The sequence below is a fragment of the Plectrocnemia conspersa genome, unplaced genomic scaffold (assembly GCF_051122295.1).
Source record: "Plectrocnemia conspersa isolate PC_06_02 unplaced genomic scaffold, ASM5112229v1 ptg000002l, whole genome shotgun sequence".
Taxonomy (NCBI): Eukaryota; Metazoa; Arthropoda; class Insecta; order Trichoptera; family Polycentropodidae; genus Plectrocnemia; species Plectrocnemia conspersa.
Window position 1 is genome coordinate 15,613,382 of NW_028277166.1, and position 20,866 is coordinate 15,634,247.

Below are 20,866 nucleotides of genomic sequence, written 5' to 3' on the forward strand. Positions count from 1 at the left end.
GAAGATAGCGCGTATATCACAGGAAATAAAATTATAATATACAAACAATTAATTATGCTCATTTTTTAGGTGTGAGTGTCAACAGCAATACATTTTTTTTTGAATTGCAAATCATCTAAAATAATGCTTTAAAAATTATAAATAATATAACCTTTTATTTTAATTTTATTAAATTCAACTAAAATCTGTACACTTATCCCTCGATTTACGCGATAAGAAAAACCCTTTTTTTAATACTTAAAATTAAATATATTTGGTTCCACACGTGTAACGCCGTGATGTACAAACACTCCGCAATCCATAAACTTCTTTACAGAAATGAGATTGATAAAAATTTACATTACAGTAAAATTAAAAATATATAATACTTAATAAGAAATTGAATTACCCCATATGAAATAAGTCTAACTAAGTTGTTACAACTTAAAGCAGATTTTAATCGGTCGATATATCACTACTAAACATAGTAGAAAATCCGACATCTCTCCTTGATCCATGAACTTGTTCTCAGAATAAGATATATTTTTACACTATTGATAATGATTTATTCTATTGTTAATTATAGCGTCAATTCTATAAATATTTACTACTTAAAAAAAAGATAAATTATTCCGTATGGGGTAAATTATCCCAAATAAAATATACCCTTGCCTTAGATCGAGCGTTTTTAAGGTTTCGTTCGAGCCTCGGCGGGCGCTTCTCCGCGCCGATGCGGCTCTGCATCCAGGCATCCAGGGTCGGCTCCGGGAGAGGCGTGCGCCCGTCTAGACGAGTGGGGGCGAGCTCGGCCGAACGGCACCGTCGTTTTCCGACGCCCGACACTTGTTCGCGCCGCGGCGTACATCCCGGGCGCGCGACACACTTGCACCACCACTGGACACCATATACAAAACCGTCACCGGCACTCAAACTTGCGACGCCCACCCACACAACCGAAAAAATAAGTTCTTAAAAAAAATGCGAAATTAATTGAAAAAATAAATAAATAAAAATATATGTGTGGTAAAAATATTTAAAAAAATAATAATAAATTAAAAAAATATATATAACAATTGTGCTGAATAAAATATTTTTGTGTGTGTTTTAATTGAATGCGTTGTAAATAAACGTCAGAGTTGTTCGTGAGACTGTGGATTTTTAAATTCTGCGCGAATAATTGGTGAGTTTTGTTTCTTCTTCAAAAATATAAATATTGAACCAAAATATTTTATCGTTAAATAAATAACTCATTAAAAAAAATTTATTTTTTATTGCTGAAAAAATCATTATAAGTTGCTACAAAAAATATTTTTTTACACAATAAGTCAATTTCCCAATTTAATACCGTGACTTATAGTTTTGATAAAAATATTTTAAGACTAAACAAATAATTGACTATACTAGTTGTTCATTTTTAATTGTAATTTACGAACATTTGTGTTTTTTAATGAAATTAACGCGTAATTTTACATATATTTTATTTGGCTCTCGAATATATACGAATACGTTAAACGTTTAAATTTTCATGATTTTGTGATAAAATTAAAGTTATCCTTGATATTAAAATAAACATTTTTTTTTATATATTGACTAAACATTTATATAAATATATACGTTAATATATAATACATGTACATTAAAAGTCTAAAAATAATAATATTTTACTTAGTGAGAATCTTTTTTTAATTTTTAATATTTAACTGTGATGAAATAACAAAATTACACTTTTTGTTGTCTTTTATTGTTATTTGAGAATAATTAAATACAATATAATTAAAATAAATTATTTCGTAGTTGTGTATATTAATTAAATCCATGTATTTAATAATCAATATAATACACAAAGAATTCACAATTATAATTCTGCTATAATTTATATATTAAATTATGTTAATTACAAATACATAGTTTATTAAATTAAAATATTATTTTAATAATTTAGATAGTGAAATGTTTATAGGCAAATTACATGTGTGCATTGAACCAAAATATGACATCGTTGGGTTTAATCTTTGATTAAAACGAAAGCGCCCCTTTTATTATCTATTCATATGAATTCTAATATGTATATGCAAAAACATATTTAGATTTTATATTCATGATTAGGTTTTAATACTTTTAGATCGCAATTTTAAATAATTCGATTTATTATGTATCATATGATTTAATATAATATTTATTGTACTTATTTAGTAATACAGTGATAAAAATGAAGTTAAATCACAAACAATTAACTGATTTTTAATGGCATAAAAATATAAGATATATTAAAATTCTAGATGTTTCGTATTACCATTCAAGTTCTACTGATGATACGGATATTTAAATGTTTTATTGAATTCAAAACTTAGTAATTATATGTTATCACTAAAATACATATTAAACCGAAATATTACATCGTTGGGCTTAAACCTTTATTAAAACGAAAGCGTCCCTTTTAGATTCATTTCTTAAATTGCTGTATACGACCATTCATATATGGATTTAATATTGTATTAATGCTTTTTATTATTATTATTACATTTTATAATAAGGTGGACAGCTAATACAAAATTCCTTTTAACAAATTCAGTTTTATTTTTAGTTGAATAGAATGAACCTTCTTTTATACTTTAATTAGAGCCTTCACAATCAATACCTAATAACACGTTAATAACGAAATTGGAGATTTCATCTTAACAATGAGTAAAAGACTTTTAAATATAATAATGGAAAAAGGAACATTGCAGACTTTTTATATATATTAAAAATACTACTTACATTTTTATATTTTCTAAGGATTTGTAAAAATACTGGTATATTTTCATTTACATTATGTAGCATGTGAAATATATAAAATACACAAATTTTAATTAGATACTTATTATATAGTCATTATATGTTGTTTTATGACCGATAATTCTCATTTTTTATAAAAAAAAATGAAGTTTAACCCATTAAGTGTAATTATAATCATTACAATAATAACTATTATTATTGAAAATATGGTTGTTGAGATGAACTTTTACCAGTTATTTACAAAAAATACGTTATTCTCGAAATTTCCTTACAGGATATGAGTTTTACCGGAATTGTATAATTTAAAAGCTTAGATGGTTCTTAATTCTAAATTTGCTTTAAAAATATTTTATATTTACCTATATAAAAAATATTCATATATAAAATTATTTAATTAGCAAATAAAAATTATTACAATTATGTCATAAATGTTAATAAAGATACGCTATTATTTTAAACTTTAAAAAATGATTTAATAAATAATTGCCATCATACAATTTGCTTGAAATGTTAAATACGTATTTATTTTAAGTTATTAAATATATTGAAGTCGTATTTAATATAAATTTTTTAAATTTTTTAAAATACAGTTAATGTATTTTTAAGTAGATTTATTTAAATTAAAAGTTTCAAAATATTGTCTTTTAATTTTAAATATTTTTTTAGCGGTGAAAATTACTTGACGGAAATGTTGCTGTATTGTGGTGCAAATATTATATTATACAAAATCTTGCAAATCATTTAATATCTGAATGTATGATGTTTTGTTATAAAATAATTAAAACTCATATACGATTTTTACGTATTTAGTTATTTAAAAAACACAATATACATATGTTTGATTTAATTTATAGATTTTTATAAGTTTGAGAATCACTTTTTTGCCATTAATGCCTTTTTCATGTGAGGAATAAAGAAAGTCGATTGAAGCTTTATTAGCACATTTTAAATGTTAGCGTTAAAATATGATAGTACTTGAATACCCGCCTATATAAATTCTGTGAATTGAAGCAATAAAATAACGGGCCTTAAAGCCACTGCCATTAAATGATAAGATCAACATATGGGATAATACTTCTTGTGACATTTAGGTCAAAACCTGAACGATTATTTTTACGACGATCTGCATGAACTTCGTATGTTTTCCTTCATTTAAAAATTCGTTTAATTGTCCTCGGGGCTACATTATGGCATATTCGAAAATGGGCTCGTTTCTTGAAACTCATTAAAATTAACAGTCAGACGACTCAATAAGGGCGCATCAAAAGCGGATTTGCGCTAACGGCGCTTTATTCTAATCCTTTTTTACGATCAAAGTTAAATTCGAATCGTGTATAAAGGGTTGAACGATAAAGTATCGCAAGATCAAAATATCACAAAGTGAAGATAAGTGATAAGGCGCACTGTAGCACCTGCCACGAGTTTTCATCTTTGTGACGAAAGTATACTTTCAGCGCAAGGTCGTTTGAGGCAGAGTTGAACAACTAAATGCACATTAAACAAGTTTTAACGCTCCTATATAAGATCTGGAGATAATCTAATAACTCAGTATATACACATATCATTTTTATTTATTTATTTTTTATGACAGAGTGCACACTTTATTAAAAATATTTATAAGTACTAAAGTATATACTGCCGTATTTAATTGTTTATCACGTAATGTGTATTTACAAATAATTTAAAAAATAATGCAATTTACATTCATTAGATACAATTTAATCTCTTGTAATAAGTTAATTTAATTTTTTGTAAAAATATTTTTCCGATACGAGATTTTATCAACCTTGAAGGATTTGTTACCCATTTCATGTACGAAAATTTAAGTACTCTGGATTAAGTGATCAAGACTTAACATAGTTTATCATTTTTTAGATTTTTCTTTTTTTTGTGTTACTAGTTTGCTTGTCTCTTAAAACTATAATGAATGTTGACTTTTGTAGTTACTTGCAGGATTCGTAATATAACTCCCTTTATTTTTTCTATCATTGCTCGAACACCATCTGTTCAAATATCTACACACTTTTTTAACCTAACTCATGTTTAATAATGTAATTATTAATAGAGTTAAATATAATATCTCTTGTAGATCTTTCGTGTAAATATACGCACATAGTTTTTTTATAAGTTATTTAATAAAAAAAAACATATTTTCCAAAATGTTATTTTTACGCTAATTTAAACAATTTTTGAGCAGGGCTAACTATCTTAAAAAAATTGGCAACTGTCAACAGCCTAATGAAAGTTAATTATCGTGCCTGTTGGGATCGGGCATCTAATAAAAACAATACACGCTATCTCTTTCATGCGCATCAAGAGCAAAAAAATAGTCCTTTATCACTTACATTTTAATATGAGCCCATATATATTTTTTTTACTGAACACATGTTATTGTTCTTTGGAACATAGCTTGGAAAATTCTGCAATAATATAAAAGTTACCTTTTAGGAAATTTTAAGTTGTGCCAGCAAATATTTTTTATACTTTCATAAATAAAATAGCATTTCTAATAGGAAAATATTTAAAGTTTTATTAAAATAAAATAAAATTTAGTACAATGTCCAATAAAATAATTGTGATTTATAAATAAAACGATTGTGTTCGCCAAAGAAAACTTATTTATTTTCTACTGGAAACTACTGATCATCAAATACTTTAATGAAAAAGTAAAATTTTAAGGTCAAAAAAATACAGATTATTTTTGTATTTAAAATAACTTGTATGTTGTATATTTGAATATACTTCTCTACAAAGTTTAATCAAATAAATAATTCCATGATTATAAGATATAAATGTATAATAAAAATATGCTTCTCTCTTGTAAAATACATATTCATACATTATATACACAAAAAGAGATATTATCATTTTTGTTACAAAAAAATAAGAACAAAATTAAATTAAAATGCCACCTTACATGTAAAAATGTTTCTCAATTTTCGAGAAGCCAAACAAAGTAGAAAAAAATCACAATTGTAAATGTCTTTAACCTTTCTCTTTCATGTGGATTGTTACGTCTTTATGTACTAGGCATTTTTATTGTTTAAATGCGTAAATTATTAAATCAATAAAATAAAATTAAAATAAAAGTATTTTAAGCAGTTCTTTTTCAATTATTACAATTTTATATTAACTAAAAAACATTATTAATTATTATTAAGACTACTTTTTAATTTTAGCTTATTCGTGTCTTTATTGAATTGTAATCTATTGTATATAGATAAATTAAATATAAACAAATTGACAGCATGGAAATAACATTACGTAAAATCTTTGAGCGATCACGTTGCCAAACGCTGTTCTCTAATTGCCTTTTTGTTATACCCTTTATATAATCATTCTTAAGAAATGTCAATAAGATATTTATGTAAGCATGCTTAAAACGTGTCTATAATTGAACTCTTGAAATCGAAATATTATAGTTATTTAATATGTACTATATATTTGAATAAGCCCAGATTTTATAATTCACTATTTTAATGATTGTATTACTATTATTTTAAACTTTAGTGACCGTGAATTACAATTATACGTTAATAAAAAATTTCAAAAACAATATATAATTACCATTAATATTTATTAGAATCGGACGCATTTTTTAATTATTCTGATGGTGTAAAATTCCATAATTTTGAAGTTAGTAAATCTCGAAATATATTTTTTGCATCAACTTGGCTATTGTAGACTTTATCATGTGAGAATTTGTCAAAATTTTTGAATAAATAAAAATATTTCAGAGCCCAAATAATTCAATTTTTGTAGTGTCGATTGTGCATTCTATTTTCCCGAATTTTTACGCAATAGAATTTACCCTTTTCGTTTTACCATATGCTGCAGTTTTTAGTTTAATTTGCCGACTTCTTGGCACTAACTATCGAGACAGGTTAATTTTTTTATTTTTTTATTTGATTTGGTCGATAGAATGACTTCTTAATTATTTGCAAGGGAATGAAACTCTTACATTAGTAATGCAGATTTTTTTAGTTATTACAATTAGTTCAAGCAGCACCCATTTGTTGCACTCTTCAGATTTTACTTAATTAGGAATTTATTGTATAATTTAGAGATATACTACTTTTCTATGACATTCTACACTAGGGAGCGTATTTTCTGTTTTATATATGCTTACTATCTATATGAAATGACAAAACTGGATTTAGGATATAACGGTTTTTGGTACAATATCTGCCTTAGTTTCGATCAGATCGCTATAAAACTTTTTCAAAAAGTATATATTGTATTGTAAATATCTCAGCTACACTTGTTAGTAATAAATGTTAGTTATATATGCCATTTTGTTTCACATGATGGCTAGTAAAATATTTAAGAAATTAAATTAAAATTTACACATTTTTATACACCAAATCAAATTTTCTAACCTTTTATCTAGGATTTTCCTAACATTTTTTGATTTACTTCTAGTCTGTATTTTTAATAAATATGGCGGAATAGGTTGGCTGGATAGATTTGATTGAAGCAGATAAAATAAAATAAATAATTTAATGTACACTTATATATTTTATTGCTTAACCTTAAATAATAATAATAAAAAAAATCGTTTGACCCAAAGCCAAACTGATTTTTATAGTTTATATTGACAACTATCACCCTTTAGTTTCAATAAAAAGGTGCGGTTTTACGGCTTCGTGCTGGTTACTTGACTCGGTTGCTCATTACAAGGTGTGCATATTGTGGAAAGGGTTAACACGGACACGATGAAATGCCATTTTATTAAACAATGGAAATTTCACCCAAACAACAAAAACCGAAATTATTATTCTAGAAACCTAGCATATTAATCAATAATTTATAAAAAATTAAAGCTGAGCAGTCATATGCAAATTTAAACGTACTTATAAAATCTTCGCCACCAATAAACCTTGCTATCTTTCTCGTTTAAGCTTATTACCAATCATCTCAATTTTGTGCACCAAATATAAAATAGCAATTTATTAATAGTGCCATAAGTCATTTAAATATTATTTCAATAAAATGAAGTGTTTTTCAAATTTAAATTATACAAAAAAAAACATACTATAAAACTCAAAGGTTCATGACACTTTTAGGTGCCCTATGTATACTGGCAATTTTCTCGATGACATCTATAGGTGTCATCCACGGTCAAAGGATCGCAAAAAGTCACAAAAAAATTCGCTTGGATAATTATAAGGGCGTAAAAATTTCTGCAGTATGTTTTACTACTGCGTTATATTTTAGTATGCATGTATAGTTTTGTATTCATATTTAATAAAAACTGTACCTTTGGTTAAAATAAAAGTTTGATTTTTATGTAAGTCTCGAATCCCAGAATTCCCGAGATTTATTAAAATTAAGTCTCGATTCCTAGAATTCAAAAATTATCACGAGTTAGAGTCCCTGATATACAAACATACATATATTCATACAAACTTCTCAGAGAGCTTTTTCCCAACATTCAGCCAGCCAAAGCAGCGAGGTCAAAATTTTCCACGACAGGAACAATCCCGCTCCCCGGGCTACAGTTGACGTTTGATACAGGCTCGGCCTTAATCCGGCTTTCCGGTTGAGCTTAAATAATTTACCGTGCGAATGTACCCGTTTATGAAACTATGAATGTGTGTATGTATGTGTGTTATTTTACACGTGTCAGATTCGTCCACAGTGGCAGGTGGCACTGGTGCGTTTCAAAGGTGGACCGCGGGTATTATTGTCAGCCAGTTTTGTTTGAGGATTACCCGGCTTTGTCAGGTATAAATACGACCGCAAATAAACAGCGAAACCCACGCCAATTGCGGAGACTGTCAAAGATGGTAGTAAATCTAATTAAATTAACGTTTTTTGCTATAGTGGTTTTAACGAATTCTAGGCATTTAACAGTTTCATTTAACAGCCAAAAAATGTTTCTTTAAAGACTTATTTTATGACACTCAATTAATTTATAATTGTGTGTCTAAGATTATTTATAGAGCATATTATCGATTCTAATAAGTATTACTCAATTATACTTACGCCTTCGGAGGTCCCTGTAGGGTTTAGTCTGGGCATTTTGATCTTCGCGTTCTTTATTAATGACATATACGGCAGTTACAAATTCAACTTTTCTTCTGTATTCAGATGATTTAAAAATGTTAAGACGAATTCTATTTGTTGCGGAACACTAATTTTTACAAAATACATTAGTTTTTCTATGAAGATGGGCTTCCGTCAACCATCTGCTCTTGTGTCGGAAAGGACCATACTGTGTCATTTTCTCGATCCCGTTACTACCAGATCATTCCTATGATCTCGTTGGGAACATTTCGGTTAAAGAAACTTCCACTAAATATTTCGAAATTATTTATGAAAGAAAGTGAAGATTCTCTCTACACGTAAACGACATCTGTGATGAGTCTTTCAATATGCTCGGCATTGTTATGAGAAACGCATTTCACTGTGACGAACCGTCAGTTATTAGTGTTTTCTATGAATATTTCCAGCAATCTTTAATTGGGATCTATAATTTGCGAATTCAGAATTAATCTAAGATGTTTAAAAAAGGTTGGTGTTATAAAAGTATATTTGATTGTAATCCGTTTTTTTAGGTGCATTATGATACGATTCGCGAGGCTTTCATAAAAACTTGTATGTCGCTAAACATTTTTTACAAATACTGAAGGGTGCTGTCGTTAATCAAACGATGTTCATTAGCAAACTGAAAGTCTGAGAATCAGTAACATCTATATTGATAACTTTAAATTATTTTGTGTCATATAATTTATAATTAATATACATATGATACTTTGCAGCTGGGGGCGGGTTTTATTATTAGTGAATTTTTTTAAGTGTGAAAGTTCAAATGTGAATGTCAGTAGAATAAGTATTTGAGAGAAAGTGATTCTTGATTACCTGCGTTCCTGGTTTCCTCCATAAAAGATTTTGTTGTCCGCGCCTTTGTGTTGAAACGACAAATTACAGAATAAAGGCGAGTTGATTTAAAAAATTACCGATAGCCGATAAAAAGATTACGAACGACCGTTTTGAGGGCAAACCCGAATGCATGCGTTACAAATATTTTTCAAAATATATTTTTTATTTATTTATAGCGTGTATCTTGCGACTCACAGTGGTGTCGCATTTTAACGAAAAACCCTTTTTTTATGTTGGTTAAAACGCTTTATCACAAGTCATACTGCATTTTTTATAAGTTTATTACTGCAACTGTGAATAAAAAAGTGGTTCAAAAATTGAATCCAATACATTTAATTTCAAATACACTGCTAACTATAATACATACAACATTGCAGCGGTTAAGACTCGGTGAACTATGTCTCGTTACGTGAACTCTAGCGCAATCGTTACGTGAACCCTAGTGTTGCTAACCAAAATAAAAAAATAGTTTATTTTTACTATTATTGTATTAACTTTCGAAATATATATTGTTGACGCAATACAAAAATATTTCGTATGAAATTTGATCAGTGTCAGAAATAAAATTACCTATCCATATTTTATTTTTAAACATATAATATACTTAAAATTCATATGAAAAGTGATACTCAATTATAAAACATCACGCTTTCATTTTATGTTGTATTTGTAATGGTAAAATAAAGATAAATATGTAGTTTATATAATAGTAAAATGGTATTTTGCTTTAATTATATTTTGGTACAAATTTAATTAATGCAAACCACGAAACACATTGTGGTTTTCTTGAGATTTGTAAGTATGTATAAAACGTAAATCGGATCATGTAAAAGCTAAATTTACATTCGTTTTATTAAACATAAGTATTTATAAGAACAGTCAATACGTTTATAAATACGTTTGTTATATTTTGAAATAATTACTTGCTATTGCCAAATTTTAGTTTAATAATAACTTTGTTACGTCAAATATTGTACTTAATATATAAAAACCGATAAATTATGTCGAAATTAATTTATTAAATATTCAGACAAACCTATTTAAATAGTATTTATGGTAACCCGGATGATTTTTGTATTAATACGGGTCTCTTTGCAAAATAAAATTAACCGTAAGAACTAAATCTGAACCAAAGGCTGTTTTAAAAAAAACTATTTTTATTTCAGTTGTTTTAAAAGTTAGTTGACTTAATGCTTATAGATCTATCTGTGTTTAACCTTTTTAAATAGGATTAAAATTAGAGAATTTTTGTAGAATTTACCTGTTTCAATGTAAAAATTTGCAGATTTTCAATGAACATATTTCATTAAATTATAACACTCAGATAAAACACCATGTATGTAACTGCTAATTTTGTAATTGTTAAATGTACGAAATTTGATTAAGATATTTATCTGTTTATAAGCCAAAAGCTAATTACAACCTAATGGAAAATCACGTATATGTAAACACACTTGTAAAGCATAAAACTTGTGTATATTTAAACTTGAACAGAAAGCTTCGAGTTTGAACCTTGCGAAACTCGTTTGTGACAAAGATAAGAGGGAATACTTTTCGTCGAATCAAGCTAGAAATGCATTAGACGAAATGAAAGTTTGTCTCATCCCAAGTGGCACACACACATGGGTATTATACAAACACACGTGTAATAAAGTGCTTTGTTTACCTGTTTACCTTTCGCATTTTGTGTTTAGCGAACAAACATGTGTTGCGAATGATAAATATTGTTTAAGACGGTTTAATCTGTGTTAAAGTTGCCGATTTTATACCAAATTTTGCGTTTGGATGGTTGAGAATCGTTTCTGCATTTATAATGTAATATCTGATATAGAAAAAAAATAATATAGGGTGACTAAAACAAATCCAATTATTCAGAAAATATTAATATATGTATAATGTGAATTTAAAAAAAACATCTTTAAGATCTACATATATACGAGAGAGATATTAAAAAGTTTGTGGATTAAATGCGCAAAGGTTTCTTTTTAATAAAAGGATGTTTTAAATTTACATTTTAAAGTATGTCATTAGATTACACATTAAATTTTAAATATCTTAATAGCTCAATCCGTAAGCATTTTTAATCCTTGTCTATGTAACATTTAAATAATCTATTATAAATATATATTTATATTTGATTTAATATTTATAATATTCCTAAAATTATTCGATTTTTTACCATTTATTATTTGAGACATTTGATATTATCGTTATTTATTTTCTACCTACGAAGCGAAGAATTATATCTCTGAATAATTTATATGTATTCCTGGATAATGTTAAAACAATATACAATTCGGTTATTTTGCCCGCTTTACTATTGGAAAAGTGCTTCGGGGCGTTTTCAGGTTCGTCCCTAATCTTCCTCTGTGTTTCATAATGTATATTTCAGAATTAATATTTTCTATATTAAAGCACCGTTCTGCGTATGTTATTTATGCAAAATTGTATATAAACAAGACTTTAAAAAAATATGTTTTAGGTTAATATAAATAAAAAAATATACACGATGTTTAATATTTTATTTGTAGCAAGCTTTGTGGTTATATGTTTACAAAAAATATATTTTTAATATATTATAATAAAATAACCGATTTTATATAACATTCATATAATGCTGTAAAAGTTTAAACAGCATTAAATTCATGTCATGTTCTTTTGATAAATACTGGATCCACTTTTATTGAAAATATTTTTTTTTTAAAACGAATATTGAAAAGTAACCTTTTAAAACCTTTCCGTAAAGCAACCTAGATTTTATTACCCTATTTTTATTCTGTGTATTTTACTATTATGAAAAAATATTCAAGATGGTTTATTTAAGTGTTCAAGCCGCCTTCTACACATATTACTTGCTATTCTCAACAAGTTCGTAGCAAACAATGCTTATTGAATGTGAAGTGTACCCTAAAAAGGAATGCCTTTTAGTATATGGAATAAATTTATAGTTTCAGATAGATTTTACACATTAAATGTTATTAGGTATTATACACATTTCAATTTAAGTATTTTAATTTAGCAGCTTAGAGTTAGTATATACAATGTTAACACAAAAAAATAATAGAGATAGATAAATATATTTTTTAAATCATAGTTATCAGCTATGTAGCTTAAAAAAATATTATAAACATGTAACATTATATAAATTAAAATATTTTACACTGATTTAATTCTAAGATATAGAAAGCTAATTTTTTTTAAAAGCTTGTGATTATCACTATAAAAACAACAGGAAGATCTTGTCTAAGAAGATGTAGAAAGAGAGGAAAGAACCCCTCACTTGTATAAACAGTAGAAAACAGTGCGTAAATTTGCGGAAAAGCACCTCCTGAATAAGGCTTTCACAGGGCTAACAATTAATCTGTTAACGTCAATGCAATGTCACATTTCAAGTGTCAGGTGTCAAAAGGAAAAAGCAAGTGTCAATAAATAAGTTCCAATGCAAGTAGTTTGTCACACAAAAATAAAAAGATTTTAATGAGCCAACATATCTCATACCAGTCAGGATTAATTTTAATTAATAAATTTTTTTACTTTACAATAAAAATAATAATGGTATAAAAATGTGTTTTTCATTAATAATTGTATAATTTTTTTTGGTTGTGTAACAAATCATTTGAACTTCCATTATTTGCTTTGAATTACAAACTTGTTTACGAATCAAATTATGCTTGCAATTCAAGGTTGTACTGTATCTAAATCAGACAAACTGATAAATTTGCCTTTAGCCAAAATAATAATATTGCTGGCTGCTAAGAGGGTTGAAATGTTTAATGTCGATGCAGGGCAGAGCGCATCGACGTCAAGTTATTTTAGTAATTTATTTGAAATAAATGTATGAAATATATATGTATAAATATATTTCTTGAATATATACTCTGCTCATATATTTATGAATTTTATAAATAAATATTATTTATTATTTAGCAATAATAAGATATATACTAATTATATAAATATTGTTGTTCTGTACATCACATTTATATGGTTGAACTGGTTTCATTATTTCTAATTAGGCTATATTGAAATTTATATATACTTTAAGTACCGAAAATTCGTCACCGGCTATAACACATTATCGCCGATCGGGCCGCAGCGAGGCGGGCGTTAAAAATTAAATTTGGCCGCCCCCCAAAAAGATCCCAGGTGTATATTTCAATTAATTCGTTCATCAGGCTCAGGCTGGGGCCTCAGCATCCCGGTCCTGTCTTCTGTTACGTGTTGGCCGCGCGGGAACCGTTACTGGATACGTTTTTACACGTGAAACCGTTTCGGAAACCGGGCGACGCCCTTCAATAAAAGACGTAGCCCGTAAACTAAACCGACGCCCATTTTATGAACCTTATACCGGCCCCTAGATATATACGCATGTATATACGTAATATAATGCGTATTCATTTTTTATCGATGCATATCCGAAAGCTCGAGAGGTAAACTGCAATCCCCATAATGCTTTAAGGGGTGCGTGGTAAATTATTTACGAATTCGATCGATGCCGAACGCTTCGGCAAATGTATATATTTTCGGTAATTTAGTGTGTATGTAAAAGAAGAAAAAAAATGTAAAAAGTACGTGTGTGCAGGACCGTTTCTGTGGAGTGTCGCCCGTGTGAGGTAAATCGTCTCTGTATATATGGATATACCGCGACGCAAATAAAATACGAATGGAAAGCGTAATATGATAGTCAGGTACACATTCAAGAATATACGCATTTTCTCCATAATCTAATTTTAATAAGTTATTTAAATAAACGTATTTTAATGATTTTCATACGTGTCATAAATGAGAATATATTTTTAACTTAAATTTATTATTTTTAGTTTCTATTTATACTATATAAATGTTAGATATTTCGTATTTATTCGTAATGATTTTATTAACACTGTATGTTTTACGTAATTTAAAGATTGTCAATATTATAGAGAGATTCAACCATCATTTAATAACTTTAATCTTAAAACCTCATATTAATGTGAACATTAATATATCTGATAAGCAAATTCAATAATAAATAATCTGATGCTGATTTTTTTAGACTTACTTTATATGAATGAGCGTACAACGAAATAAAAAACATAGGTTAGGGAGAATCTTAATTTACTCTGAAGCAAATACGCTAAAGCAAACTTTCTGATTATTTTTTATTTATTGGGTGTACATAAAATCAGGAAACATCCGCCAAAGTAGCAAAAGGCGATGTATGTATTGGATCTTAACAACCAAAGGGTTCAAGCTTCTCGTACATGACCAGCCGAAACCGAAACAGCGTAAGCTCTGAAAAACCAATTCTATCAAAAAAATGTCTAATGTGAAAGCCACTCCAGTTTACTTTATTAATTCAGAATGTATTATTCGTTTTTTAAGTAGTAAGTAAAAAAATGTATAACAATTAAGTATTGTGACTCATATTTGTCATTTTAGCAAGACTATAAAATACAGATTGAGTTCTGTAAATAAATTCTATATAAAATAAAAGGTAAAAACAATTCCAGTTGAGTTTATTATTAAAGAACGACATCTCGATGCCTGACAGGCAACATCCAGAGTACTCACCAGATTTTTACATGTTTGGACTGCCCATAGAGGCTGTAGAGAAAAGGGGGTTCAGGTCTGACGAATAGGAGCATCAAACGGTTTACGAGTGGACACGCACTCAGCTAAAATATTTTCTTCTTAAAGTATCTATGCTTTTTCCTAAGCTCTGAAAAACAAGTTTTAAACGCTATAGTGACTACGTGGAAAAAAGGTCACATTTATAATTTTTATTTAATAAGTTATGCGAATAAAATATAGTTAAGATTAAAATTTTACTGTCGTAACATAAAGTACGCCAACGAATTTTGTGTCATAACTATCAGCCATTTATATATATATATATATATATATATATATATTAAAATAAAAAAGTAAGATGATAATAATAATAATTTCCTAAGCAATATCTTTAAAAAAAATTCAGTAGTTCCTGCAGATTTAAATATATGACAAATTTAATGTATCAAGTGGTGAATATTACTTGTCGTAACAAAGCATTCGCATGTAACAAAATAAAATAAACTTTCTCAAATGTTTGCCGTGAAAGGCCAAAGTAAGAAAAATGTATTTTTTTTATTTAGGTTCATAAAAGCAAATTTTCAAAGTTTTTTTTCTATATAACTTTGTTCATTTAATTTTAAATTGAATAAATCGTTAAATTTGCGGATCGCTGTATTACTTTGACTACCTAAATTTCCAATCTACAAAAGGTAATACCGCAGTTCTGTCATTATTTAAATGAAATTATTTATATCTGCTAAAAAAATTCAAAATGTCACTGTTCCCTTAAATAATTTATTAAATTTACTTTGCCTTACCTAATTATATAATATTAGACATTAAAGCATTTTATCATGGAAAGAGGTGGCCATTAGATTGTCAAAGTGTAGCTATCAATACAAATCTTTAAATTTCACTTTTTCAAACTTTATGCACCTGCTACCTTCACAAAAAAAAAAAATTATACATGCATATATTACAAATACAGTTAACGTGGAAATGTTGTGTCAGTACAATACGGCACTTGCAGAAAATAGGCTAAATATATACATATACGAAACTACAGCACTAAACGTCTAACCCAACGTTGCTACCCGTACTATAATTATACCACTTGTAATAAAATGTAACCACCATCCACTATAGATACTAATTATAGTTAAGTTATATATTAATATGACTAAAATATAATTTTCTTTATTATTTAAGTTAAAAATTATAATTAAATATGTTGCGCTCTTTTGAAAGTAATATATAGAAAATTATATTATATATAATAATATATCCAAAATATTGTTTATTTTCTTTTAAGATATCACATAGTTATACTATAACATTTGTGACTATCGCTAAAGTTATAGCCATATTCAAGTTGTCGGATATTTTTTCTCTACGTGAATCATAATCCAAAAAGTTTTCACATTGTTCTTTTTTCCTAATAATGTCGTCGAATGGGAAAACTTGTCATATCGGAAATGTTTCGACCTCTTTTTAACGCGTTAATGCGGAAAATTGTTCACAAAGTGTCACTTTTCTTTTAGCGGAGGAGAACCAAAGCATATGTATTATAAACTGTATTTTTTATGACCTGTCTTTATTCGTTTTTAAAGGTCGTATAACATAAAGAGGGTTGGAAACAAATCGACGTATGAGATGTTATATAATATCAATGAATATAAAAGTTTATTACTAAACTATAAAACATATGCTAAAGTCTTAAAACATTTAAAATATATATATAGATAAATATAGCCGAATCGTTAAGGGATAATATATAGTAAGAGTATAGTTATATTAAATTTAAAATTATGCCTTTGCTTTATACTGCTTTTTATTTTAGTTTTTCTAAAGTGCTTGTTGTTGTTTTTATATTTTTAAATTCAATTTGTATTTTTCAATATAACATTTTGCATATTTAAAAAAAAAAAATGTTTGGAAATGCATAAAAGCTTATTTTCTCATCACACATAATTAATTGTTTTTTTGTTATCAAGCAAACTTAAATGTCAGTATATTTTTAAAATACGATAAAATAATAGCTTTAAGATCGAATAACATGTTTTCATTTGAAACTTTGTATAAATTTATTGCGACGACTTAAATTATTTGTTTGTTGTGTGAAAATTCGAGATTGCCACCAAGGAAATCGATACATACATCAAGAAAAGTTCTCAAAGCCAGATAGGACGCTTACGGCTAAATGCGGAAAAGCTTAGCGGATAATGGAAAACAAATTAAAATGGATGGTTTTCTTTATTCATCTCGCGCACAAAAGTCAAGCAACGTAACGGTCATTTTTTATTCACGTATATAAACAAACACACTCAAACAATAATGAACCCCTACACACATATGGCACACATACGTGTTTATTTGTCATTACATATTCTGTTTACTGCCAGGCAAAGTACGTAATTTTCTACCCGCTTAAGTTCGCATTTTCTTTCGTGGTGAATGCTTTATTTGATCACGTTCTTATTGAAGAATGTGAATTTAATTAAAAAATATTAATTTAGGAGTGAAAATTGTATTTTTATTCGTTGGAAAGAGATCATTTATATTTTTAAAGCCACTTATTGATGCTAGATTAATTTAAATCCAGTTAACTTTATGAGTAAAAAAACAACATTTGCATACACAGATGGATACTTAAATTATATTTTAAATACAAATTTAAAAACACAAACAAATAATTGTAAATTATTATTTATATAGAAAACATGTGTACATACATAAAATGGTTACTAAATAGACAAACACGAATTCAGAGGAACTCTCGTGTATGCAAAGTCGGAAGAAACTGTTTAAGTTTTTAATAAAAGTTTCTGATGGAAGAGTATTACGAATGACAGTGAATAATGTGCGCTATGTATGCGTTTATGTCAAAATTAAGGAGGTTTTTTTGCTCTAGCTTATGGATGAGTACAAAAATTACGACAATTTGTAGCTAGAATTAGATTTGTTTATTTTCGTCTCTTTTACATAAGCCTCGTTGCATGACTGTTAGAGTTTGAATATATATAGATTTACCCATACTTGCACTTGTCGTTCTAGGTAGCACATTTAATATAATTAATATAAAATTCTTTATTAAACTAATTTTTTTGTATGGTTAATTTTCTATATAGCTACATGTTTATTACCTCTTCTTTACAAGTCATATCTTCAAAAATATAAGAAAATAATCTAAAGCAACAATAAATTCCATATTTTTAATAAATTATAAATCCTACAAAATATTATCCCATAATAAATACATGAGATATAAACATTTAAGGTGAGCTTGATTTTTTTCACTAAGAGGGATGAGTTACGAATGATTGCCCATTGACTTGAAAGTCAGTAAGACAAAGTTTTTCCGACATATTGCCGTACTTCATAAGTAATGGGTTGAGTCATTAAGCAAAGCGCATAACACTATTTTTAGAAAGTTAAATGAATAATTGAAATAATAAAACATACATGATTTAAGACAAAAAATGGCATTTTACATGTTCATACTAAAACTTCATGTATTTTAACAAGTTTTTTTATTTAAAGAATTGTCCATCAACATCGGTTTTCATTTTGTTTTTCATGGCTACAATTTTCGATAACACAACCATTGTGTATTATTTTTAAAATGAAAAAAGCTCGCTTTAGCGCTCTGATACGTAAATTTCACAATTGTCGCGCATCGCAGTCCGTTCAATTACTTACGGATCGGAAAATTTGCGGCGGAAAACGTATGCAAAAATAGCATTTTCCCATCGACAGAAAAGACGACGACGGTCCCGTCTGCACCATACGGAAGACACGGTCATACGGAAAAGCGTTTACGCCGACACAAAGCAGTTTTCCTTCGGTGGGTATGAATTTGAAAGATTTACCCATGAATTATTCATCGTACCTAGGCAACAGCGAAAAAGTACACGTCACTATGGAAAACGCTGTACAGTATGTACTTTTTTTTATGAATCTCGAATTTGATGAAACAACGCAAATGCTCGCTAGTGTTATAATAATGAATAATATACACCTAGCTACTGCTCTGTTGTAAGCAGCGTTTTATTTATACCTTATTTAATATATATATATATATATATATATATATATATATATATATATATATATATATATATATATATATATATATATATATATAAAAATATTTACGTGTTTTACTTGCGTTGTTTTTTTTAATGAGTCTCTCTATATTTCGCCGGAGATTGTCCCAGCATCTTCAGGAGTTTTCACATTTTTTTAGAGTACACTTTTTTTACATCGCGCAGGGAAGGATTTTTTATTCGTACTATTATTATTGGTTTTAATGTTAAAAACACGTTAGTTTGAATATTATTACCCTCACTGCTCCACGGATAGGAGCATACTGAAAGTTTTTTTTATCGATCGTTTTTTCTTATTGTTACAAATGTTCGATCCTTAAAAAAACGATTTACAGCACGTAACTGTTAATATTATTAAATAGTTGAAATTTTTTTACGCGATAATATATTTAAAAAAAATTATTAACGTGTTTTACTCGCGTTGTTTTTTTGAATGAGTCTCTCTATATTTCGCCAGAGATTGTCCCAGCATCTTCAAGAGTTTAATAATACAGCCTTAGTACTATTTAAAATGATAAGTGGAACAATTTTAGCAGCTAGTTTTAACTAGTATTGTTTTGTAGGGGTGTCGAACTCACTACAAAAAACCACGTAAACAGCAAAAAAATATGCAGCTTTAATTAATATTTTATCACATGACTATGAAAATAAATTTAAGGATTTCCGAAAGCATTAACTGCATTTTAGTATATTTGCTACTCTATTCTCAGACTATCTACTACGTTTAATACGCTCATTTTTGAGAAGTAAAAGCTATGTTGTTTTGTTAAATATTAAACACTTTAAAAATTCCAGCTGAAGTTCCTCAGAAAATTTTATTCGGGCCGCTTTTCTTTATCTTGTATTTGAACAATATCCCAAAAATACACGTTTATTTATGTACGCCTTTTTTAACAAGTAGTTACGGTATTAAACCAATCGCAAATAAATTAAAATCTTTGTTCGTCATTAGACCAAATATATTAATGAATTTGCAATGTATTCTTAAGAAAAATGTTTCTTTATTCAATGCTAACCACGAGTTGCGCTGCGGTATTTGTAATTATGTAGCTTTAGAAAAAAACTTTCCTGCTACATCATTTACGTATAAGTCATTACTTGATAGCCAAAAAGTTACTTCTTAAATAATCTTAATATTATTTCTGTCAAGGCTGTATTAATATATTATTTTAATATGTAATGCTGCCTGTAAGAAATATTTTCAACTTCTGTGTTTTATTTCACATATAAAAGAGTTATTGTATATTTCAAGAATAAAATCATAATATAATATTTATTAGAGAAATACCAAGAGTTCAGCTTTTCTGGCTGTTGGTTTTTACTTTTATTATCATATCTGATAATCTGTCGCCCGATAAAGCAATCACGAAACTATGCGAGCATAGTGTTATGGTATGACCTGATCGAAGCTGGCGTCAGACCGACGAAGCCCACAAAGCGGAAGGTTTGCAACGGTTTTCCCCATCCTGTTTACGAGGCGAGATGAGATCCAGCGAAGGCTATTATTGGATTTATGTGACGATATACGATCACTAATATGCAAACGCTTATATACTGTATGTTTATTTTATAATATATGCTAT

The 20,866-nt window shown here is 27.8% G+C and overlaps 1 protein-coding gene across 2 annotated transcripts in view; it reads left to right on the forward strand.

Moving 5' to 3' along the window:
- The first annotated feature begins 852 nt into the window (after positions 1–852).
- The window catches only part of LOC148237842 (uncharacterized), a 161,406-nt gene continuing 141,392 nt past the window's right edge, over positions 853–20,866 (forward strand). For both annotated transcript variants that reach the window (XM_088205812.1, XM_088205813.1), the window contains exon 1: positions 853–1,159. The gene's annotated coding sequence lies outside the window, so the exon portion shown is untranslated. The remainder of the gene's footprint in view (positions 1,160–20,866) is intronic.